Raw genomic sequence first — 26,595 nt, forward strand, 5'->3', positions numbered from 1 at the left:
TATACGTAGTCCCTGCAAAGATCTTACTCTACTAAGAGCCACGTAGGCTTGACCTTCTTGATCCACAGTGCTGGCCTGCATTTTATGTATTGTAGAAGCCCATGGTAGTATTAAAGGCAACACACATCTGTGTGCATCGCTCCCGTTGTTTTGTTAACCTGGCTTCATATTCTTCAGGCGTTTCTGACGCTATCATCTGTGTGTATCGCTCACGTTGCTTTGTTAACCTGGCTTCATATTCTTCAGGCGTTTCTGACGCCGTCATTTGTGTATATCGCTGACGTTGCTTTTTTAACCTGGCCTCATATTGCTCAGGTGTTTTTGACGCTAATTGTTCCCGTCGTTTCTGTAATCGACTATTTCTATCACCTTCACTTTCTTTAGCTCGTTTTGCTTTATACTTTTCTTTCGCTTTTTGAAGCCTTCGTTTACGTTGTGTTGCAGTTTCTGTTTTATTTGTGTTTGTATTTTTTATATATTTTTTTTACCATTTTGTTCCCACGAGTAATGGACATTAAACGGTCGACCCCCCCCAGATGTCCAATAAAGGGGCAAGGCTATGTACAACAAGATGCGCCTGAGTCTTGAGGGGAAAACGCTAACGACATATAATTTTTATCCACCCTAATGCCATACAGTTCTCGGCGCGTTTAAACCTTTCACCTTAACTTGGGTGGTGTACCTCTAACGATGTATCATTTTTGGCCACCCTAACGCCACACAGTCCTCAACACGATAAAAAAAATCTTGATTTGGGTGGTGGATTCAGGCTGGATTAATCAGATACCTAAACTACAGATTCAATTTCTAAATTCAATCTTAATTATACGCCATTTAGTGGCTGCGCCCATCTTAAATATTGAGGTTGTATAGTGCAATGTATTCTTCTTGTCAAGCCCTTTTATTTGATACCCATATTGGTGGGATTGATAAACAACTTTTATCAGCCATTTGGTAGCGGCGGCCATCTTAAATTTCAATTTTGCATAGTAAATTGTATTCTACTTGTAGAGACATTTCATTTGATACCCATGTTGATGGGATTAATAAAACCTAAGTTATCCGCCATTTTGTAGAGGCCGCCATCTTGGATTTTAATTTTATGTATTACATTGTATTCTACTGGTTGAGCACTTTCATTTGATACCCATATTGATGGGATTGATAAAACCTACGTTATCCGTCATTTTGTAGCGGCCGCCATCTTGGATTTCACTTTTTTATAGTATATTGTATTCTGCTTGTTAAGCACTTTCATTTGATACCCATATTGATGGGATTGATAAAACCTACGTTATCCGCCATTTTGTAGCGGTTGCCATCTTGAATTTATAATGATAATGAATAAACATAATTATATTGTAACCAAAATCCAAAGTGTATACAAAATTTCAGATTAATCGGTTGACAGGAAGAGGGTGAAATTTGAATTACTAAATTTGACCCAAGAATAAATAATAAAACAAACGGAGTGAGCTAAATAAAACCATTTAAAAACAAAAGAAGTGTTCAGTCCATACAGGGAAATCGCTCAGAATACCGTCTTCGAAAAGAAGAGTAACCCTGCTTTAGACCCATAAGCCATATACATATCCGCATTACAACTTCATGAATAGTCAAAATCGAGGGAAACTTATAGAGAGTCAACCGGTCACTGGAATATTGGTAAACATACATAGATTTTATAGGTAGGGCAATCATTACACGAGTTGTTTTTCTAACAGTGTATTAAACATACTAATGTAGGATATAAAGATTATAGCAACCATGTAGACTAAGAAACGAAACCTACTCTGTCGAACTAATTCTATTATGGACAGGACTTATATCATTTGCACTTCTACTATTCTATATTCTGAAGATTGACTTGACTAAAATAAATGTTCATCTAATAATAAAATATATTGCAATGCAGTCTTTTAATTATATGTATCACTTACAAGAAATCGGAATTAAAGCGATTTATTATCTATTATTATGAGTAATTATTCATTAAAGATTTGTAATTAAATAAAATAATCATTTTTTTAGCAAATACTCAAATGTTATTCTTGGCAAATTAGCTAGACATTTCATAACCACATAACAATATGTATCAAATATTATAAAATTATTAATTTCATTAGTAGTGGCTTTGTTTATTAATATATCAATAGATGATAACATATCTATATTGTGAAAAGCGTTATAGAAGCAAACACTGTGTGGGTGTGATTTAAATGCTCCATTAAATGTAAATAAACAAAGACATAGAGAATGTTATTCTTTTATTTATTGCCCTTAATGACTAGAAACTGTAATAATCGTAAGAAAGATAGCCAATACAGTATATTTTTGTAATCAATTACCAAAAGGAAAGCAAAATGTGCTAACTTACAGAATTTTATTGTCAATCTGCAATTTACGTTTTATTTGCCTTTCGTGTAGAATTTATTATGATTCCATTTCTATTTATTTAAGGTAAGGTTTGATCTCTAGATTTAGAGATTTAAACTTTGATGGTAAGTCACAATATCCAATTTAATTTTTCTGTCCTGAGTTACGCCCAACATCTAATTAGAAATTTATATAACTAAAACACCCATAACTTGAAAAAGACCTGATCCGGAGACTGTAAGAACAATTTGTTGATTCACACCTATTGTTAGTGATGTTTTCTGGCACAAATGCGAAAAAGTCAATGTTTGTATTTTATATAGGAAATTGCTTGCCACTTGTCGTAAATACAGCAGAGCAGCCACAGTTGCAATTACAACAGCTTTCACATCAGAAGATTTGTCGGTAAACATCAAGGGATAAATTACTGATGTGCCGTTATAACGGAAGTATATCTGTGCGAACATTTGAGTTATAACTTTCTTACGATTATTACAGTTATTAAAAATCTCCGGAGCAGCCGTTTTTATGTTACGTTTTTTTAATAATATTCCGACACTACAGCATCACCAAAAGAAACACCAGTCTCACCGTTTTGTTTTTCCTAAATTCTGCAGATTTGTAAGGCTCATGGTTTGCCAGATATATACAATTTTAAGGCAATTTGTAGTTCTAGAAAAATAATAATGTCAATGAAATAGTAGCCTCAATGTCTTTTACCATGTTCATACCTGTGCTTTAATTACGATGTTCGCTCACACAATTACGTACACGAATTAACCCGTTAATACGACACGACAATTAGCTGGTATGGACAGAAAAAAAAACAAAGTACAACAAAATTGAACTTTTTTAAAATTACAAGAAATCCCGCACAGATTATGAAAATGGACCGAAAAGAAAGAAGACACCTGTATCAACGTTTTGAAACTTTACGTCGTAAAGTAACCTAAATAGGCGTGGCAAGTTCCGCCCATTTCAACAGGTTTTGAAATATTCGACATCAGATTCCTTGGAATTCTTGTATTTTAGGTATAAAGTGTCAATGAAAATATTAATGACAACAATGCGGGGTATCTTTTTATGAAAAAAATTAACCCTCATGCGAGTCACTAAACGGGTCTTTTTGGTCCTTTTTTTCAAAAATGTTTAAAAACTCCTTTAACATGTGATCGTATCAGATCAAAATATTCAGTCAATTTTGTCAGAGCAGGAGTAGCTGCCGTCATTATAGTATTTAGGACCATGCCAAAATCATGGATATTAGGACCTGTATCTTAGATATATTTACTGGACAATAGCCGTAGACTATCCCCGCTTTTTCACATACAATATCAGGAACCTATGACTTATCCTGATGACGTTATTTTAGTTTATAGTACTAAAATACGTAATTTTTCAAAGTCCGATCTGGGTTATAAATATTTTCCCTATATGTATTCACCATAGATATTCCAAAAAAGTTTGGACATATATTTTGTGACCGCATATAACGAAAATGTGAATGAAAACTTAAAATATGGTCCTAAATCATATAAAAAAGCGAAAGCTTCTGGAGGTGTTAAATATTATAGCTACACATTTCTTTTGTTCAGAGAATCGTAATGAAATTGGATTTGGAACATTTCTTCTTTTGACACAATCCCCAAAAGTGAAGTATTTTAGTAGATTTTGAATCAGTATGGAATAAATGGTAATTAAGAGTCTAAAAGTTTAACAAATAATTTCTACCTATAATATCTAATTCTGTAGCGCCATTTTCTTAACAAAGTACTTCACTTAGATATCTAGTTTGTTCCGGGACTTATGTATAGTGAAATTTTGTGTAGAATATTTCCTTCTTCTTGACACCTTTCGTCTAAAACTAAATTTCATGTTACTTTCATGCATCAACTCGAAAAAAGAACAAAAGAAATTTATTCAAAAAATATTTGGGTGTTTTTTTGGAAAATTGATGTATCACCAATATTTTTGAAAATTTAAGATAGTTGAAGCCAAGGTTTACCCTTTTAGAACACGCGACTTGTGATTGTATATTATACAAATTAAATGTTTTTGGCTAAAATGAGATGTTTTTGGACGTGGAACAAATATTGACATCAAAAGTTAATTTGCGTGGAAGCTGTGGTTATATTTATGTTAAAAAATAGGTAAAAATTGGTTGAAGCCAACGTGTCTATTTTTGTTTTCTCTTGATTTGTGAATAAACCAAAATTTTCCCGATTTTCCTGTCAAAGTAAAAGTAGAAGCAAACTACGTAAGGACCATCTCACTAATGTATTACTTTTCAAAATTTGATCTGCTTCTACCATTAAAAGATGCTCACATTTTGAAGACAGATTTACAGTGTTTTTTGACATTTTCTTCTTATTTCATTCCGCAAACAGGTTTTTCAAAAAATCGTATATAGGATTGTAGAACTCGCGATTCTGAGTTATTTGATATATGTGTCGTGAATGTAGTCTACACAGCTTCAAGGAAATCTGCATCCAACTACGGAAATGTTGTGCGAACATTTTTCTAAAAATCATATTTTTCGGGCCTAATTTTTACAATTGTCATTCGAATTCCTTGTGCTTGATTGCACATTTTAGTTTTTACGTTCCGGATCCAATAAATCATTCCCCTTGAAAATCCATCCACGCGAGTTACGAGAAATTCCAAAGTAGAAAAATCACCTAAAAATGTTTTTGAAAATATCGCGTATTTCATAACTGCGGTTCGCTTCCACTGTAATGAAACAACTAGTACAGCATCTTCGTTTTAGCGGAAACAGAGAGATGAAAACTTCAATGATAAAGAAGCTACCTTCATTTTATCTCAAAAAATAGTGTGGGATGCTACATCCACGGTTCTTGATTGATCGCCTTGAAATAGATATATATCGATGTAGATTTTCATGGTGGATATTGAAATCGGATGCGGACAAAAATTGTATTCAATTTGCGCAAGTTTGCGATATTTTATAGGGTTTTTAATGCTAAGATGAAGCCGATGCTACATCTTAGCCTCCAAATTAAATTTCGAAAAATATATACAAATTAAAAGATATGGTCTTGCTGAAAATCACATGCGGACAAAATGATTTTGATAATTACGCGATTTACACCTATTTTAAAATGCATATAAAATAAAATGGGTAATGTGGCCTCTATTTTCATTTCAGAAGCCTTGAGGTATATCCTCAGCAACCCAATTATCTTCCTCACTAGGAAAGCTTTTATATTAATGTCGATAAAGCAAAATCCGTATATTTTAGTAGGAGATTTAAGCAAAATGAAGGAAGTATTCCTATAGATTTTTCACAAAATTTTATACTACATAATGAATGTAAAAAAAATATTGTTTCAAACAAAAAATTATTTTTAAACCAAAATATGTGTTTGTTTTGGCTGTGACGTCGAAACTATAATACCAATCTGTATGATTTTAGTCTCATTTGATTCGCCGTAAAGTTTTGCTTCCATACCAATTTTTTCTTAATTTTACAGCGGGTAAACGGAACTTTATTTTGAAAAAAGTTGACTTACATTCAATAATTTATCAATTTATTATACATTTCGCGAGTACTGAGTAACATTAAACAAATATTATGCAATCTACTAAGTCAAGCCACTTCCAGATAACTTTTTAGTAGCAATTGCTCGCGGTAAAATAATTAGCGTTTTTATAATAATTTTTTCTTTAAAACGAAAATAAAACCGCCATAACTTTTGTCCGCATCAACAAAAAACTGGCTCGCGAGCGGATTCATGCAGGGAATTTGTTTCTTAACCTATGTACCAAAAATCTTTGACGCAGCGCGAAAAAATTTAACATTTTTTTTGAAATGGAATATGAAATATTTGGCAACATTTGTGGTATATATTTATACCCTACACCACTATGTGGGGAGGGGTATTATAAGTTTGTTTTGGGAAAAATTCATGTAACACCGCGAAATATTCGTCGGAGACCCCCAATGTAGTATACCAATCTTCATATCTCGACGAGATAAAGCTATTTTGAGATGTGTGTCCGTCCGTCCGCCTGTCCATTATAAATTGTAAACACGCTCCGGGCCGCAATTATGGACCGATCGTCACGAAATTTTGCAAGGAGGTCGGGTTCAGACCAGAATAGATCCCTATTCTTATTGGTGATGATCGTGAAATATTTAGCGGGTGAAATGGACCAAAAACATAATTTTTATCCGATTTTGTAGCTGCTCTGTTGGTCGAAATAATAGCCCGATCGCCGCAAAAATTCGAACAAGGTAACAGTATATGACAAAGAATTTGAGATGGTGATCGGATCATGTTTAGAGGGTCAAATGGACCAATACTTTTGTGTGAAAATTTTTAATATACCGGTTATATCTTTATTCCTACAAAACACATTCTGCCCACGTAAAGATATATTTGGAAAGTCACCTCTTGCCCTTTCCATTGATACCAATTATGTTGTTTAACGTGTTCAGATAACAGAGTTACAGTGTAATATATCCAATTTTTTCCTTGTAGTGTAATCATAAGCACACTAGCGGTCGCAATTATAGTCCAATAGTCACGAAAATTTAGCATGAGGTAGGGGTTTAGGTCGAAGAAGATATCTACAAATTTGGATGATGATCTGCTATTATTTAGCGGGTGTAATGGACCATTACTTTTGTATGCAAAATAAAAACATTTTTTTCTTGGTCCATATTTGAATTCCTGAAGGGCATATACCGGCAAAGTCGCCTACATGTCGAAAAATAACTATTAACCTTTCCTCTGGTGAGAATTGCAATAATATGTGTGCTTAATAACGGGCCTACCTAATGAGTTTTGTGAAAAGAAGCACATCTTCCTCCACTGCTACAAATTGTCCCTCTCATGACTGAGAAATTCCCAGTTTTTGCAAATTTCGTGGAGCCCTAGCGTATTACTTGTCCATTTGTCCAAAATTTAAACATGTAGCTGAAAGGGCCAAACAACGCCAATATTCCAAATTAAGAATATTTATTAAAAATGTATAACATATAATTGGTCCACAAACATTCCAGTAGGGACAAGGGACCCTTCTCTCATATCAATGTGTGCACCCCGTTTATATTAGCTCAATGATATGTAGACATCGGAATTTTATGCAACACCTATTTTTTGTCAAATTTTGGGACTGGGCCTATTTTTGGCTTCTGAATAAATTCCAATCGAAATATATCACATATGTTAAAATAAGCAAAATGTATGAATTATGCATATGCAAATATTTTTTTTGCATATGGAAAATTTATGTATTTTACATATGTTCGTAAGCAACATATATTTCAATAATATCTTCGAAAATTTTTATGTGTACATTTTTTCTGTTTGAAATTCACTTCAGACAAGTCAATAAAATAGAGAAATCTGTAACCAGAGCCATAATTTTCAAAATGTCGAAAATGGGGAGCTATCGTTCTATGGGAGCTATATGAACGCCTAGACTTATACCGACAAATTTCAGGTGGAAAGTTTAATACCCCCAACGTAGACTTAATACCAAATGTTAGCCATTTCGGAGGGATATTGAGATCATAACCTTCAAAGTACAGAAAATCGGTAGGTACTGGATTTGGGAGCTATATGAAGACGTGGACCTATACCGACAAATTTCAGGTGGAAAGTTTTTTTTACCTCCAACGAAGACTTAATACAAAGGCCACAACTTTCAAAATACCGGATATCGGGAGGTACGGTTCTATGGGAGCTATTTGAAGACATAGACCTATACCGATAAATTTCAGGTCGAAAATTATATACCCCAACAAAGACTTAATACAAAATTTCAGTCAATTCGGTGGGATATGGTTTTGCATATGTTCATTTTATGCAAATATGTCAAAATATGAAAAACATTAGGTCCAAACTGAATGTCCTTGGTAAAATTATTTATTGAAAATTTGTCTATAATGAACTTTAATTTGTTATAAGGTGGATAAGATGGTATGAGGGAATATTTCAACTTTATTTCCACGTTTCTCCAAGGATTATCTTTTTTAAGATTAATTTGTATGCCCCGCAAGTTAATGCCTAAGTAAATAGCGGGGTAGGGTATAACATGGTCGATTCCATTCGTTTTACTTGTTTTACATTATAAAATATTATTCTTTACAATCTATTTTAAAACCATATATTGATCAATATTGTCACACAGCTCCAAAAATGGTCCATTGTAAAGTAAATTTGTTTATCATTCTTTATGAGGCATCGATGGCAAAGAACAATAACATTGAGACTGAATGCATTCGTGATAATCCTTTTGTGTACATTGTTGAATATGTATGCACATATATTCGCACACATAAATGAATGGGTACATATATAAATTGTGTTGTTGCTCTTATTGATCTGGTGTTGTCATTTACAAATGAAAAATACCTTTTTGTTCATATAATGACCTTTTGTTTCAGGAGCAGCGATAAATCACAAGGACAAACCAAATAACAAAAAGAACAATACATTTACTATAAAACTGCTCATTTATTCTAGGTTCGTTGTAAGTATGGCTTTAATTGTTATAAAATTTCAATTTGTTTTTGCTTTATCTTTTCTTCTGAACAAACAAACATATAATATCCTTTCCACATTGCGGTGCAGGGTAGAAATAATTAACCTGCACCACAATGTCGAAAGGATATTATATGTTTGTTTGCATTCGCACTAGACTCCTATTGTGGTACATATAAAATTTTTTAATCTCTACGAGATATCTGCGTCCGTCCGTATATTGTGAATTGTAATCAAAGTGCAGGCCGCAATTATGGATAAATCGTCACGAATTGTTTAATAGGGGTCGAGTTACAATCGGAATAAATCGGTTCGGTCCAGAAAATGCTTACTGTTTTCGATTTAAACACTGAATGAACTACACCTAAATTATGATGAATTAAGCACCATATACAACTAAACTTAAAATTTACAAATGTAAAAATTTCTAGCTCATGACTTTCTTTCTGTTATGATCTCAGAACAAGTGTTCCATGCACATTAATTGGAGTAGAGAGAGATATCCTATACCAATAAATATACGGTACATGCCATCTGATTTAAATTATAATAAATCTGATCAGATGATGAAATATTATTACTCAATGTTTTTATGAATTTTGTATGAATTCATCTTTCGAAGTTGTTTTACTTCTTGTTCCTTCTTATATAGAAAGGGACACAAGTCTTTCCTTACCTTTTAGATTAATAAATAAACTGAATGTATTAATATTTTTTCTGGGTGTGCGTGACTCTCAAAAGCGTTTGTTATTTTGTCTTTGCTTAGACACTTTAACGTCTCGTTGTAGTTCAACAAACTGGCCCCTGATATTGATTGGCATACAACATTTTTTTTTTCAAGTGAAAACAGAACGACAATAATAATAAATTTTGCTCCTTTTTACTTGGTCAACCTTTTCCATTTTTTCGTTTGTGGGATAGAATTTAACGATTCAAAATTTAATGGCGAGCTTAATTGAGAGTTAATAAAGTCATTTAAAAAGGAATGGTTTAGGTCCTTAAAATGTTTTTTTGAAGTGGAATGACACACAAATTTGACCGTTTTTAACGAAAGAGTCCACTTGTTTATAAATTATATATAGGTCACTAGAGAAAGGAATATTTTAAGCATTTTAATTTACAGCACTTAAAAGATTTTAGTTAGTTTTCGCAATTAGAGTTCTGCCAATTGAACGGCTTAGTTCACTATCTAGTTCAATGGACACCGGCCATTTCTATGAACAAACTGCATATATCTAATATTACTCCTTTGTTGTATGACATTACTCGTACTTTTTTGAACTTGGACAGTGAATTAGGTCGTTCAACTGCCTAACTCTTAGAGTTGTTAAAATCTAGTTCGTTTGAACGACCTAGTACACTATATAGTTCAGTGAATACCGGTCGTTTGTATGAAATAACTCAGACGCAAACGAACTATGGTATTGAACTAGTTTACTAGTTTAACAACTCTGCTAACTCTATTTGCAATGGCATTCGCTGCGTATAAATTCTTACATGAAGTATACGCAACCCTGGAATTATAGACAAGAATTATTGACTCTCTTTTTTGCGATTAATAAACCTTTAGAAACAGAAAAGCCGTGGAAATGTGCCTCATCGAAATAATGGGTTGAGACCCTACGTATTTTTTGACCAAATCCGTTTCAGGTAATTTTAAGTCGATTGTCAGACTGGCTGAAGTGCACGATAAGTCTCGAATGGATCTACCAATTTTGTCAATAATTTGGTTTTCGTAATTTTTTGTTCGAACTAAGCTCAAGTTCTTCTGATACCCTCCACAAAAGTTAAAAAATTTAATCAAAAATTTACACTAAAATTGTGCTCCCGGTAACTCTGAGAGAGAAAGAGAGAGTAACCGATGGGCTCCAAACTTTGTACCTCGTAATATTTCCTCTAGATCATTGGTGATCGCTTCCTTACGTTAGCGTAAAAACAAACGACATGTATTCTTTCTATATTATACCTTTATTATGCTAAAGAGGGTATATCAGCAAAAATGTCTAAAATCGTCTTTTCCATTTCAAAAAAATCAAAAAAAAAATTTGGATACTACATCTATGATTTTTGGTACATAGATTAAGAAAAAAATCGTCATTCCAAATCTGTTTTCGTAACCAACTTTGATTGTTGCGCGCAACAGATATGACCGTTTTAATTATGCTAATTAGAAAAAATTCTAAACAAATCGCGGCTTAATATAGTAAGCTGTTATATCCAATTGTCGTTAACTGAATTCGCAACCTTTGAGAATATGCAAAAAAAAATTCAAAAAGTTTCAATGGATTCGCGAAAAATTTAATTTGTTAAATAATTTCACGTATTTGCAAACATATTTTTGAAACAATAGCGCTTATACTTACAAAAAAAATATATAAAAAAATTATAGCAACATCCATACATTGTGAGGAATAAAATGAAACCTAAGTCGTGAAGTTTGGAGCTATAGTATTCGTGTTATTTGCAAAAATACAATGAAAATGTGACGAAAAAAAATAAAAATTGTGTTATTCTAATTTTATTTTTTATGGTTTTATAGGAAATGTTGAAGAAAAAATGATTGAGTTCTTCGTCATTTTCGTCCAAATTTCACGCAATAATGAACATATTCCGTTGCAACAACTTTTTCACTTATAGTTTTCCTATTGGCGAATATTTTTAGAACATTATATTAAATCACATGGAATTCCAATTGTGGCATAACATTAAAATAATGTTATATTGAATATTACAACATTTGAAACGCATAGAAACCGCGTAATAGTGGAAATCACAAGATGCGCATCCGATTTTCCAAAACAGCGAATCAATCCCTCTTATTTGATATACACTTTGTAAAATTCCATTTGACGACCACGATGTAGCATCAGTTGAATATTAGGGTGCAAAAAACAGTAAAATGCCCATAATTTCCATGAAGTACATTTGCATTTTATGCGCATCCGATTTCAATGATCACCATTAAAAAATACATCATCCTATGTCATTTCAATGCGATCCATCAAGAACCGTGGATGTAGCATCGCACTCAGTTTTTAGAAAAAATCTATTATATCTCCGGATTCGCGAACGTTTTTCAATATCTGTTTTCGCACATTTTAAATATGCGTTTCGCTCTATTTATCTAAGTAGGAATAACACATCTAAAACGCGTCTAAATACGCGATATTTTCAAAAATATTTTTTGCATATTTTCGAAATTTGAGGGGTATCATATCCGCCGATCTTGTGGATGGATTTAGACGCACAAAGGCTTGTTAGATTCAGAACGTAAAAAAACTAACTTCCACTGAAATCGAAAGGCATTTGTAAGTTTTGAATCCACAAAACTGTTTTTTTTTTTTTAAAAATACGCACAAAAATTTCGATTTTAAGCTGAGATTGTTTTGAACCTTCGAAGGCTACACGCCCGAGTTATACATCAAAAAATGCGTAATCGCGAGTAATACAATCTCATAATCATTTTTTAAACGACTACAGTTGCGCGTTCCGATTAGAGCAAAAATTCAAAAAACTCAATTTTTCAGTCTTCAAAATGTCAGCATCCTTTTGAGATTGATGCGGTGGTTATATTAAAAAATCATACATTAGAAACTTCATCTCTGAAGTGTATTCTTTAACTTCTTCTTTGAACATTATACTCTACATTGTATTGTAAAGCCACTAATTGAAAATTGACTTAAAAAAACTAGTTTCCTTCAACGATTTTTTTCTATTTTTTTACATAAATATGACCACAGCTTCCGCTCAAATTATAATTTTAAGAAATCCATCGGTGAATCGTGCTAAAACAGTTTATTTTACCTAAATGCGTTCAAAAGTTATGGTATATTACAACAACTCGCGAGATACAATACCCCATACCCCAGTTTCAACAGAAGTAAATTTTCTACAAAAAGGCCGATATACTCTTTCAACGGGCAAAATGTGTCTCATCGAAATAATGGTTTTAGACCCCAAGTATGTTTGGACGAAATGTGTTTCAGACAATTAATTTAGCCATGTCCGTCCGTCTGTCTGTCTGGCTGGCTGGTGCGCACGATAACTCTTGAACGGGTGAACCGATTTGGTCCAAAATTTGGCTTTCGTAATATATTTTCCAAACTTAGTTTAAGTTCAGTTCACTGCCCCTCATACAACGCTATAAGTTTCATCAGGAGCAAGTCCATACTTCTTGAGAAAACAGCCCGAATGTTGTAAAAAATCCCTATGGCACCATATGTAGTGGCTGGTGGGCTCGAACCGAATACTTCGTTCGTCCACACTTTGGATATTGTAATATTTCTTCGAATATTAGATGAAATTCGAAGGTGGTGCTTATAGGTGCACTCCTTCCGATACCTCCCCCACAAAAGTTCGAAAATATTCGCTAAAGTGGTATGGGCGATTTCTAATAGACGTAGCAACCGATTTGGTCCAAACTTCGGATCTCTAAATATTGTCAAAACTTAGTTTATGTTCAAATTTGGGCCCTATCTGTCCAACCCTTGTGGTTCCACCCACACAAATGTTCGACATTTTTGTGTGGTTCGAGAATCCGTTGGACATTTTTACAGAAGGTTTTCCTTTTGGCCCTGTTTCCAGCGATATTATGTTTTTGGTAGGCTTGTGTGGTAAAAAATCCCTATCTATCGTTAACCCCGCAAATTTTTGAGCTTTAATCCTATATATACTTTTGTCGGTTCATACGCCCAACTTTTGAAAACCCCCGTGAATACATAAGTTTATTCTTGGGAAAAAGTATTTCAATCCACACAAGCTGAGGGTATATCTCTGTCGGCAAAGCCGACTGATATTTTTTACTTGTTTCTGATTTGCCATTGCTTAGCAATTGGGAGAGTGTCTTACCACTACTAATATACCAGCAATATTCTGAGCACCCCTGCTCTAGATATAGAAGATGAGCTTCTTCATTCCATCGAGTACGTTCCACACTAATTTTCAAAAATTTTGCACATGTTCAGTTTAGGAACTCTTGTCGGATCGACATGACTTTTTTGCTGCAGGTTGGGCTCACTACCCGTTTTACAACGGTACGATTTTGTTCGGGTACAAGTCTATAATTCTTGAGATAATGTCCGAAAAGCTTTAAAAAACGCTGTCGAAAATTAATTGACCAGATTGGGTTAACATTTTGTAAACCCTAATATTTTAACCAAACATAGTTTAAGGTCTAAGATGGATCCGCCCTGTTCAAAATTTTTCTCTAAAATAGAGCGAACGATTACTCTGGAGGACAGTAACTATTTGGTCCATAATTTGCACATTGTAATATTTTTATCAGACTTGGATTAGGGTTAAAGATGGACTATATCGTCCCACTCCCTCGGGTACCTCCTACATAATAATTACCAAATGTATTAAAATACATTTTAATACTGTTGTCTTCGCTGCTCCTACTACGAAGATAACATTTTTTTCGGAGGTTAGTCCATACTTCCTGAGGTATATGTCCAAAGTTCTAAAATGGATGTCGGACCCATTTAAAATAACCATGACAGCGGATTCCTTCTTACCGGATTGACGCGAAACCACAAGATCGGCCCGGTCGAACTTAACGCAGTTTTTACTTATTTGTTTTGATTTTTTTACAAGCTGGTACAATGGTATATATATTTCTGACAGTAAGGTGTCGCTTAAGACGGAAAGGGATGCTTTCTACGTTTATTTTTTTATCTACAGCTGCGATGTCATGAAAGCTGAATGGAAGTCTTTGGGTTGGCTCATTGCTTCATATAGCTGGACAAAACAAGCGACTTAGCCCATAACAGATCAAAGCCAGCTTCACAATTAAAATCCTCGATAACACATAGGGTTATTCAGATGTCGTGTTTTACATAATGAACATGCAAATGTTATCACACATATTGGGCATGGTTGCACATCACGATGTACAGTTCCTGACTTTGATGTTGGCTGCTGAATTAGGATTCTTAAAAACTCCCAAATATTTTTTTTATTTCAATTTTATCAGAGCAGGAGTAGCTGCCATCATTATAGTATTTAGGACCATGCCAAAATCATGGATGTTAGGACTCGTATGTCAGATATGTATATATTCACTGGGCAATAGCCGTAGACTATCCACCCATTTTTACATACAATATCAGGAACGTAAGACTTATCCTGATGACGTTATTTTAGTGTATAGTACTAAAATACGTAATCTATATATATAAAAGAGCAGTGAGGTGAGGTATTCACTGACTGACTGACTGACTGATTCATCACCGCCCAGACGAAACCGCTGAAGCTAGAAAGTTGAAATTTTGGGTGTAGGTTGCTGTTGGTGTGTAGGGGTGAGATAAGGCTGGGTTTTTGGAAATCCGAAGTGGAGTTGATGTAATAAAATGGTTTTGGAAAATCGTACTAATGTGTACGAAAAGTACTAAATGATACTAAATTTAGTACAAATTATATTTGGGTGAACGGATAGAGCTGGAATTCTGAAATTTGGAATTAAGATTACTGTTGAAGTGTAGGAGTTAGACATGAGGGTGATTTTGGAAATTCGTACTTATGTGTACGAAAATTACTAAATGGTACTACATTTAGTACAATTTGGATTTTGGGTGAACGGATAGAGCTGGAGTCCTGAAATTTGGAATTAAGATTACTGTTGAAGTGTAGGATTGAGACATGAGGGTGATTTTGAAAATTCGTACTTATGTGTACGAAAAGTACTAAATTTAGTACAATTTGGATTTGTGTGAACGGATAGAGCAGGAATTCTGAAATTTGAAATTAGGGTCAATTGTGGAGAGTAACAAAGAAAGGTTTTTGGAAACTCGAACTATAAGTGCACGAATTGTACTAAATGGAACCAAATTTAGTACAATTTGGATTTGGGTGAACGGATAGAGCTGGAATACAAACATTTGGAATGAGGGTCACTGATGAAGAGTAACAATAAAAGGTTTTTGGAAATTCGAACTATAAGGGTACGAAAAGTACTAAATGGTACTAAATTTAGTACAATTTTGATTTGGGTGAACGGATTGAGCTGGAATACAGACATTTGGAATGAGTATCACTGATGAAGAGTAACAATGAAAGGTTTTTGGAAATTCGAACTATAAGTACACGAAAAGTTCTAAATGGTACTAAATTTAGTACAATTTAAATTTGGGTGAACGGATTTAGCTGGAATCGTGAAATTTGTAATGAGGGTCACTAATGAAGAGTAAAAATGAAAGTTTTTGGAATTCGAACTATAAGTGTACGAAAAGTAATAAATGGTACTACATTTAGTTCAATTTGGGTTTGGGTAAACGAATAGAGCTGGAATCCTGAAATTTGGAATTAAGGTCACTGATGATGAGTAACAAAGAAAGGTTTTTGGAAATTCGAACTATAAGTGCACGAATAGTACTAAATGGTACAAAATTTAGTACAATTTGGATTTGGGTAAACGGATAGAACTGGAATACAAACATTTGCAATGAGGGTCACTGATGAAGAGTAACAATGAAAGGTTTTTGGAAATTCGAACTACAAGGGTACCAAAAGTACTAAATTGTACTAAATTTTGTACAGTTTTAATTTGGGTGAACGGATTGAGCTGGAATACAGACATTTGGAATAAGGGTCACTGATGAAGAGTAACAATGAAAGGTTTTTGTAAAGGTTTTATAAGGGTACGAAAAGAACTAAATGGTACTAAATTTAGTAGAATTTGGATTTGGGTGAACGGATAGAGTTAGAATCCTGAAATTTGAAATTAGGGTCACTGATGGAGAGTAGCAAAGAAAGGTTTTTGGAAATTCGAACTACAAGTGCACGAAAAGTTCTTAGTGGTACTAAATTTAGTACAATTTGGATTTGGGTGAACGGATTGAGCTGGAATCCTGAAATTTGTAATGAGGGTCACTGATGGAGAGTAACAAAGAAAGGTTTTTAGAAATTCGAACTATAAATGCACGAAAAGTACTAAATGGTACTAAATTTAGTACAATTTGGATTTGGGTGAATGGATAGAGCTGGAATCCTGAAATTTGGAATGAGGATCACTGATGAAGAGTAAAAATTAAAGTTTTTGGAATTCGAACTATAAGTGTACGAAAAGTAATAAATGGTACTAAATTTAGTACAATTTGGGTTTGGGTGAACGAATAGAGGTGGAATCCTGAAATTTGGAATGAAGGTCACTGATGGAGAGTAAAAAAAAAGGTTTTTGGAAATTCAAATTAAAAGTATACGAAAAGTACTAAATAGTACTAAATATAGTACAATTTGGATATGGGTTAACGAATAGGGCCGGAATCCTGAAATTTGGAATGGGGGTCACTGATGAAGAGTAAGAAAGAAGTACCAAAGGTCGAAAAGTCCTAAATGGTAGTGAGTTTAGTATGATTTGGATTTGGATTTGAAGAGCTGGAATCCTGAAATTTGGAATTAAGATTGTTGTTGGAATATAGAATTGAGATATGGAGGTAGCTTTAGAAAATCGTACTAATGTGCACGAAGCACAATTTGTATTTGCGTAAACAGATTACTGTTGGACTGCAGGATTGAGGTAGTTTTGGAAATTCGTACTTATAGAAAAGTGCTAAATGGAACTACATTGGCTATAAATTGGGTTTAGGTGAACGGATAGAGCTGAGATTTGAAAGTACATTTTGGAAATTCGTGTACGAATAGTGCTAAATGGTACAAAATTTGGTACCTTTTGGTATTTGCTATATGGTATAGAATTTTGCACAATTTGTGATTATGTAGAGGGTAGAACTAATTTTGAAATTCGGTATTAGATTAGCAATTGGTGTTTAGAGTGGAGGTAGGGAGGAGGTTTTGAAAATTCGTACTTATTTATACAAAAAGTACTAAATAGTACTATAATGGGTTTCAGATTAACGGATAAAGCTGGAAAAATGAATTGGGGTTAGGATATAAGTTGAATATAAGGAAGTAATTTTTGAAACGTTTACCTATGTGTTCGAAAAGTTGGGTAACATGTTGGTACCAAAACCATTTTGGCATTGTGTAAACAGTTAAGGTACTAAATTTGGTGTTGGGTGTAGGAACAAAGCTGGGATTACATAATTTGGAAATATGCTATTTGTACAAAAAATACGAAATGGAAAAATATCACTCTAAAATTAGAGACAAAGTTCTGAGTTTTAAAAATTGTACTGAATATTGTTCCATTGATTTGATGTTAACGCCAAGGCGTTTCTAAATAGTGTACTGAAATTAAGTAGTCAAACGTGAAGTATCTTTTTAAAAATGTTTTTGTTCTGACCGCTTTGGTATGTTAATTTGAAAACGTGAGCCAATGTGACAATTTTGTTAACTAGAAGTTATTTACCCCCTGATAATAAAAAAACCTAAATTGAAATGCCTCCAAAAAATGTCCGTTATATACGGTGGACATACCCGTGCACATTAAGTAAAATTTTTTGTAAAAAAGTTTTTCTAACCTTTCATGCCACAAATTCCGAATTTCAGTTGGAAAAATGTGCCGAAGATCTTCAAAATACTCTAAATCTTCAAAATATCTCTTCTAATAAACTTTTATATCCTCTGAGTATTCAAGGTCCAAATTTAAAGAAAATTGGACAATACAGATTTGTTCTTCTTTTAAAATAGTCGAGAGGTACCGTTATATGGGGATATACGAAAACGTGGATTTTCATGAACATTTTGAATGCCGAAAGTTTAACGGACCTATTCGGGTTCTGGGCGAAACCGCTAAAGCTAGAACCTTGCATTGGAAATGTGCGGGATTGTTGTTGTGAAGGGGTGAAATAAAGTTTAGTGTTTGGAAATTCGTACTGGAAGGGAATGCTGTGTTAGTGAAGGGTTAAAACCAGGAGTCAAATCTAAAATTTGCAATATGATACGTAGTTTTGGAAATTCGATATAAAAAATATGGTAGTTGTGTAGGGATGCGATACGGCAATTTTTTTTTTGTAAATTCTGACTAAATCGAAAAAATATTGGTAATAAAATAGGTCTTAGTACAACAGAATCTCCAGTATTCACCATTCCCGTATTAAATATTGTTTATATACATATATATTTTTTCCTTTCCGCATACGAAGTAGCGGGCATTTGCTAGTTTAGTAATAAAATGCGTAATTTTACAAAGTCCGATCTGGGTTATCAATATTTTCCCAATATTTATTGACCATAAATATTCCAAAAACAGTTTGGATCGAGCACACATAACCTTTGAAAGAATTTGTTATGAAAAACATATATAAAAAGCGAAAGCTTCTGGAGATGTTAAATATTATAGCTACAAATTACTTCTGTTCAGAGACTCATAATGAAATTTGAGTTGGAACATTTCTTCTTTTGACACAATCCTCAAAAAGTGAAGTATTTAGGAAATTTTGACTCAGTATGGAATACATTTTAATTAAGAGTCTAAAAGTTTAACAAATAATTTCTACCCATAATATCTAATTTTGTAAGGTCAATTTCTTAACAAAGTATTTTACTTAGATATGTAGTTGGTTTTGAGACTTACAGTGAAATTTCGTGTTGAATATTTCTTCTTTTAGCACCTTTCGTCTAAAACTAAATTTCATGTTACTTTCATACATTAACTCGAAAAAAAAAAAACAAAACAAACTTATTAAAAAAAATATTTGGGTGTTTTGCTGGCAAATTTGATGTATATATTTTCTTCATATATGTATATTGTAAATACTTATTTCAGTTATTCGGCGACTTATATTAAAATTTGATGGAAAATATTTCTGTCTTTGGCGCTTTCTATCTAGAATGAAGTTTTGTGGGACAAAACTTAATAAAGTCAGATAAAGTACAACATTAACCTAAAACTTGATTTTACTTTTGGCAGATTCCTGGAGTTTAGGTGTGATTTAGAGTTTTGGTGTATTCGGGGACCTATAGTAAAATATTATGACAAATAATTTTGTAGAATATTTTGATCTGATAGGATCATATTTTAAATGAGTTTTTAAACGTTTTTGAAAAAAGAAATGGACCAAAAAGACCCCCTTTGGTGACTCACATAAGGGTTAATTATCTCTTTTTTTCGACCCTCTTTCATAATCTGGCCGAATTATCGTGTAAATATTTTTTTGTGTTGTACAGTGTAATATAACATGCCTTTATATATTAAAAGTAAACTATATAATCAAGTATCTCTTAAAAAAATATAAAAATATTATACAAATATGTTGACTTACTTTTTGCTCTTTTGTTATATTGTAACTTTCACATCAACTCAACATTAAAAGGAATGCAATGAGTTGGCCGGTAAGCCCTCAGGTGTAATGCTGCGTTGGCGTTTTATGTTATGTCACTCATCTTTACCCCTAATAGAAGCAACAAAATCTCTATGTAACAAAATTCTGACAGCAGAGTTTTTCCCAACTTAACACACATTGCTCATGCACTAAGTTATGCAGGATATGTTGCATGCCACTTAGCTCTCACTCAAGTATGTATTATATTTAGTTTATTATCCGCAAATAGCAGTGGTTATATAATTTTTATATTTTGCTTTCAAGTTTTTGTTTTCTTTTTTCATTTCTAAAGCTGACACAAGGGACCAACTCATGCTACACTTCACTTTAGTCAGTTCTTTACGTCGTTTTCTCTAGCACTACTCACTTGAAAAGAATAACTTTTCGCTCTAATGTGAAGTATATGTGGCACACGATTTGTGTTTTTGCAGCACCCTATACGAGAAGGTAAACTTTTGTATGGGTTTGTTTAAAAGAAAGAAAAAATGTTAACAATCCTATCGGCACAAGCTAATAAAAACATAAAACCATACGTTGTTTATATCCAAGTGAGTAATATTACAATTGTATTATATTCTTCGATCCAAATCCCTATTGTGGTCAGCCGCCAAATATGTCCGTCCACATTTAATATTTTCCATTATTGTGAAAGTTTACAGTCAATAGTGTGGTTTCTATGAGGAGCACCGTATGAACTCATGGTCGACCCGGCCGACTACATCCTAACTGTACTGTATTTTTATAATTATTCTGATTGTATGTATGTAATGTATGTTTGTTGAAAAAAATATACGCCTTTTTTGTTATTTAAAAAACATGCAACTCCAAGATTTTAGTGCACTTTCGTGCCGACAGACTGTTAGTAAGGTAGTATGGTTTACTCGCAAACTGCTTCTTCCCAGGCTCCCGTTGGAACATTCTTCCTCGTGTTTATTAGCCTTTGCATTAAAGTTGATTAAATTTTCAACAACACCAACGTCGTAGAGTATAGCATCATCCTCACAGCCATTCCACCGACAACTACAACAAAATATTTCATCATCATATGCACCAAACTAGAATGTTCTTTGTTTATTCACTTACTTCATTTTTTTTTTATTGGCTTACTACCAGAAGCGAAGTCAAACAGTATGTGTCAGAACTATCTCGCTCTTCTTACAACCATATTGTAAATAATATACAAGTATAATGGTAGAACTAAGTAAAAGTAGCGGTAGAATTACCGGAAAATGTGTATTATGTAGAAGGAAACTTAACATCTTTTGTTCTTAAATAAAGCTAGCGGGAATGAAAAGGAAAAGAGTCAGGTGTTGCGTATACAAAATTTGTTGAAAATTTACCAACATGCGGTCAAACAAGAGTTGCATTTATTTCCTTCCAAGAAATATCCCCGACAGTGATGAAGATGGATATGTTTTTGGGGGTGGAGAAACTAAAAGAATACATTCACAATATTTCTATTAGACGTGAATTTAATTCACAAACTATTTTAATAAGAAAAAGTTTTGGAAAAGAAATAAAAAAGCATTAAGTTCGGCCTATGTTGACAGTTTTTGATGGGAGCCTTTAATGTCAAATAACTAGTAATTCGGTTAAAAAATTTAGCTAGAATCTTCAAAATATCGAAAATCGGTACATTACGTGGGAACTTCAAATGTCATTAACAGCTAGTTCGGAGGTATCTGGGCTATACGAAAATATGAACTTTAATGAACCGTTATATGGAGGCTATACCAAAACGTGGACCTATGTCCACAAGTTTTGTCATATAAGTTTATTGACATTTAAGAACTTTAAATGTCAAATTATAGCTAAATCGGTCTAAAAATGTAGCTACAAACGTCAAAACACCGCAAATCGGGGGTATCGTTTTATGGGGGCTATACCAAAACGTGGACCTATGTCCACAAGTTTTGTTATATAAGTTTATTGACACTTAAGAACCCTAAGTGTCAAAATATAGCTAAATCGGTCTGAAAATGTAGCTAAAAACGTCAAAATACCGTAAATCGAGGGGGGGGGGGTACCGTTATATGGGGGCTATACCGAAACGTGGACCTATGTCCACAACTTTTGTTATATAAGTTTATTGACACTTAAGAACCATAAATGTCAAATTATAGCTATATCGGTCTGAAAATGTAGCTAAAAACATCAAAACACCGTAAATCGGGGGGCACCGTTATATGGGGGCTATACCAAAACGGGGACCTATGTCCACAACTTTTGTTACATAAGTTTATTGACACTTAAGAACCCTAAATGTTAAATTATAGCTACATCGGTCTGAAAATGTAGCTAAAAACGTCAAAATACCGCAAATCGGAGTGTACCGTTATATGGGGGCTATACCAAAACGTGGACCTATGTCCACAACTTTTGTTATATAAGTTTATTGACACTTAGGAACCCTAAATGTCAAATTATAGCTATATCGGTCTGAAAATGTAGCTAAAAAACATCAAAACACCGTAAATCGGGGGGCACAGTTATATGGGGGCTATACCAAAACGGGGACCTATGTCCACAACTTTTGTTATATAAGTTTATTGACACTTAAGAACCCTAAATGTTAAATTATAGCTACATCGGTCTGAAAATGTAGCTAAAAACGTCAAAATACCGTAAATGGGGGGTACCGTTATATGGGGGCTATACCAAAACGTGGACCTATGTCCACAACTTTTGTTATATAAGTTTATTGATACTTAAGAACCCTAAATGTCAAGTTATAGCTAAATCGGTCTGAAAATGTAGCTAAAAACGTCAAAATACCGCAAATCGGGGGGTACCGTTATATGGGGGCTATACCAAAACGTGGACCTATGTCCACAAGTTTTGTTATATATGTTTATTTACATTTAAGAACCCTAAATGTCAAATTATAGCTACATCGGTCTGAAAATGCAGCTAAAAACGTCAAAATACCGCAAATCGGGGGGTACCGTTATATGGGGGCTATACCAAAACGTGGACCGATATATCCCATCTTCGAACTTGATCTTCCGACGGCTAAAAAAATGGTATTCTCCAATTTTCAGCGAAATCGGTCACCAAATGCGACCTGTATGTTGCGAACGGACGGACGGACATGCATAAATCGACTCAGAAAGTGATTCTATGTATATCCCTAGAAGGAACTATGGGTCTATCTCGCTTCCTTTTGTATGTTACATACAAATGCACTAACACATAATACCCCTTACCACATAGTGGTGTAGGGTATAAAAAGGGAATCTTCGACCATTCACTTCAACATCAATTATGTGTATTTATTTTTCGTGTATTTTATTCGGTGCGTTAAAACTACCAAACTACTCGAAATAATAATTTTAGGCCCTACAAAATATATATATTCTTGATCAGCGTGCAATTCTATATCGACATAGCCATGTCCGTCCGTCTGTGGAAATCACTCCAGCGTGCGAGCGGATTGAAGTAGGTGGACGAAATATTGATAAAGTCTATTGTATATACGTAGGACTTTTGGTATTGAAAACGGGCTATATAGGTAGACGTTTTCATATAGCCAAAGTTACGATACCCATACAAAGTAACGTGTCGTCGTTTTAAGGCATTTTTAAGATATGTGTCCCATTTGATAACCGAATTGGTTGTAATTTCGTAGTTTGTGTCTCCAGAGGTTAGAAAACATTTCTGCCAAAATAGATATAAGCCCACGTTTTGGTATAGCCCCCATATAACGCCCCACATATAGTACGCATCACTTTAAGATATTTTAAACGTATTAGTCCCATTTCACCACAGAATCGGTTGCAATTTGGTATTTTGTGTATCCAGAGGCTAAGAAACATTTCTACCAAAATATATTTATATAGGTCCACGGTTTAATATAGCCACCATAGGACAATATGTCCCGATTTTCGGTATTTTGGTTTTAATTATATTATCCTACGAAAATGGCTGAAAATTAGTAATTAGTCCTCCTTTGGGATACAAAACTTTCTCCCGTAAATTTATCGGTATCGGTCCACGTTTTGATGTACCCCCATAGAACGGTACATACCAATTTTCGGTATTTTGAAGGTTTTAGCCTAATTATAACACCAAAATGGCTGAAATTTGGTACTTAGTCTTCGTTGAGGTTATAAAACTTTCCACCTGAAATTGGTCGGTATAGGTCAACGTCTTCATATTGCCCTAATAGAGCGATACCTCCCGATTTTCGGTGCTTTGATGGTCGCATCCTCAATATCCCACCAACATTTGAGAAATTTGTTATTTAGGGTTAGCTGAGGGTGCAAAACTTTCCACCTTAAATTTGACGGTATAGGTCCATGTCTACAGATAGCCCCCATAGAACGATACCTCCCGATTTTCGGTATATTGAATGTTGTGTGTTCAATATCCTCACTGACATTTGGTAGTTAGTCTTCGTTGGGGGTAAAAAACTTTCCACTCCCAAGATTTGGTACTTGGTCTGTAACGCCCAAAAGTCGTGATTACTCGTTTTTGATTACATTGAACTAGCGAAATGTAGTTGTTTCAAACGTAACGGTCAGAATGTCCCCTAGTGGCCAGTCATGAAACTGATATTCAGTGATGGCAATGCCTGGCGCCAAACAACCAAACTAGTACGCCGATGAAAATGGAATCGATCGACGGCCATCCACCAGAAGGTATAAAAGGAGATGCTGTGGAGACAATCGAGGCAGTCGTCTGTTGGCGGTTGTTGAGTCAAGTGGTGTGAAAACAAAACCTTGGCTTTTGTGGGAGTAGACTAGATGGTAGTTTCTGTGTAGTCAAGTGGTGTTGCAAAACAAAACCTTGACTCTGTGGAAAATAGAGTAGATGTAGTTTCTACGTAGTCGAGTGGTGTGAAAACGAACCTCGACACGTAGAAGAAATTAGTGTTTGTCCCGTCGAGTGGGGTTGTAAAACGAATCTCGACGCATTATAGAAATAGTGTCTGTCTCGTCGAGTGGGGTTGTAAAACGAACCTCGACGCACTGTAGAATTAGTGTCTGTCTCGTCGAGTGGGGTGCAAACGAACCTCGACGCGCAGAAGAATTAGTGTTTGTCTCGTCGAGTGGGGTTGTAAAACGAACCTCGACGCACCGTAGAAATAGTGTCTGTCTCGTCGAGTGGGGTGCAAACGAACCTCGAGGCGCAGAAGAATTAGTGTTTGTGTCGTCGAGTGGGGTTGTAAAACGAACCTAGACGCACCGTAGAAATAGTGTCTGTCTCGTCGAGTGGGATGCAAACGAACCTCGACGCGCAGAAGAATTAGTGTTTGTCTCGTCGAGTGGGGTTGTAAAAACGAACCTCGACATTTCGACAATACCTCAGCGCGTACCCGATCGCCACTGCTACATCCGGACGCCGTTGCTGTGCTTACGTCGCTGCAAATCGTCGTTCCTCCAGCATTTGTCGGACCACGGCTGTGCCAAACCATATGCCAATTACACAGTCGTCATTCAACGAGTCAACGTCATATTCATCGCGCCGCTGCTGCGCTAAAGCCTGTGCCTACCGCCTTGTCCCGCTGTCCCGAGTCCAAGCCACATCAAACCTGACTCATTCAGCATATCATCTCGTGCCAAAATTTCTTCGCGTAAACTTGCCACAGTCGTCATTCAACGAGTCAACGTCATATTCATCGCGCCGCTGCTGCGCTAAAGCCTGTGCCTACCGCCTTGTCCCGCTGTCCCGAGTCCAAGCCACATCAAACCTGACTCATTCAGCATATCATCTCGTGCCAAAATTTCTTCGCGTAAACTTGCCCGGCCACCTATGTACCAGTATATTTAGGTTCAGAACAACGATGCAGTGTTAAATATGTGTAGTCTTATTGTGATAAAAATAGTTAATAAAGTGTGTTTATAACGTATTATGAAAAAAGGAAATCAACTGATGTGTTTCTCTCTCTAATGTCTCTAAATCAAAATAAATTTTTGTGACGACCCTGGCCCCGCTGAACCTACCCCAGCTTCAAAGTAGAAAATACGGCGTCACAGGTCTTCGTTAAATGTATACAACTTTCCACCTGAAATTTGTTGGTATAGGTGTACGCCTTTATACGAAACCTCCCGATTTTCGGAATTTGAAGGTTGTAGCCTTAATTCCTCACCGAAATGGCCAATATTTGTTATTAGGTCTTTGATAGGGGTATTAAACATTCCACCCGAAATTTGTCGGTACAGGTCGACGTCCTCAGAAAGCCCCCATAGACCGGTACCTCCCGGTATTTTTAAAGTTGTGGCATCAATATGCCACCGATAAGACTGAAATTTAGTATTTCAACTGCCATGGGTGTATAAAATATTGCAGAAGAGGATTATCAGTTTCACCCCATGTCTTCAAATAGCCCCCATAGAAGCGTACTTAACGATTTTCTGTATTTTGAAGGTTGTGCCTCAATATGCCTCAATATCCCATCGAAACGGCTGAAATTTAATATTTAGTCTCCGTTGGTTCTATTAAACTTTCCACCTGAAATTTTCGGTTATTGTTACATGTTGTTA

Source organism: Musca autumnalis, unplaced genomic scaffold (assembly GCF_047663935.1).
Source record: "Musca autumnalis isolate F117 unplaced genomic scaffold, ASM4766393v1 scaffold_3, whole genome shotgun sequence".
Classification (NCBI taxonomy): Eukaryota; Metazoa; Arthropoda; class Insecta; order Diptera; family Muscidae; genus Musca; species Musca autumnalis.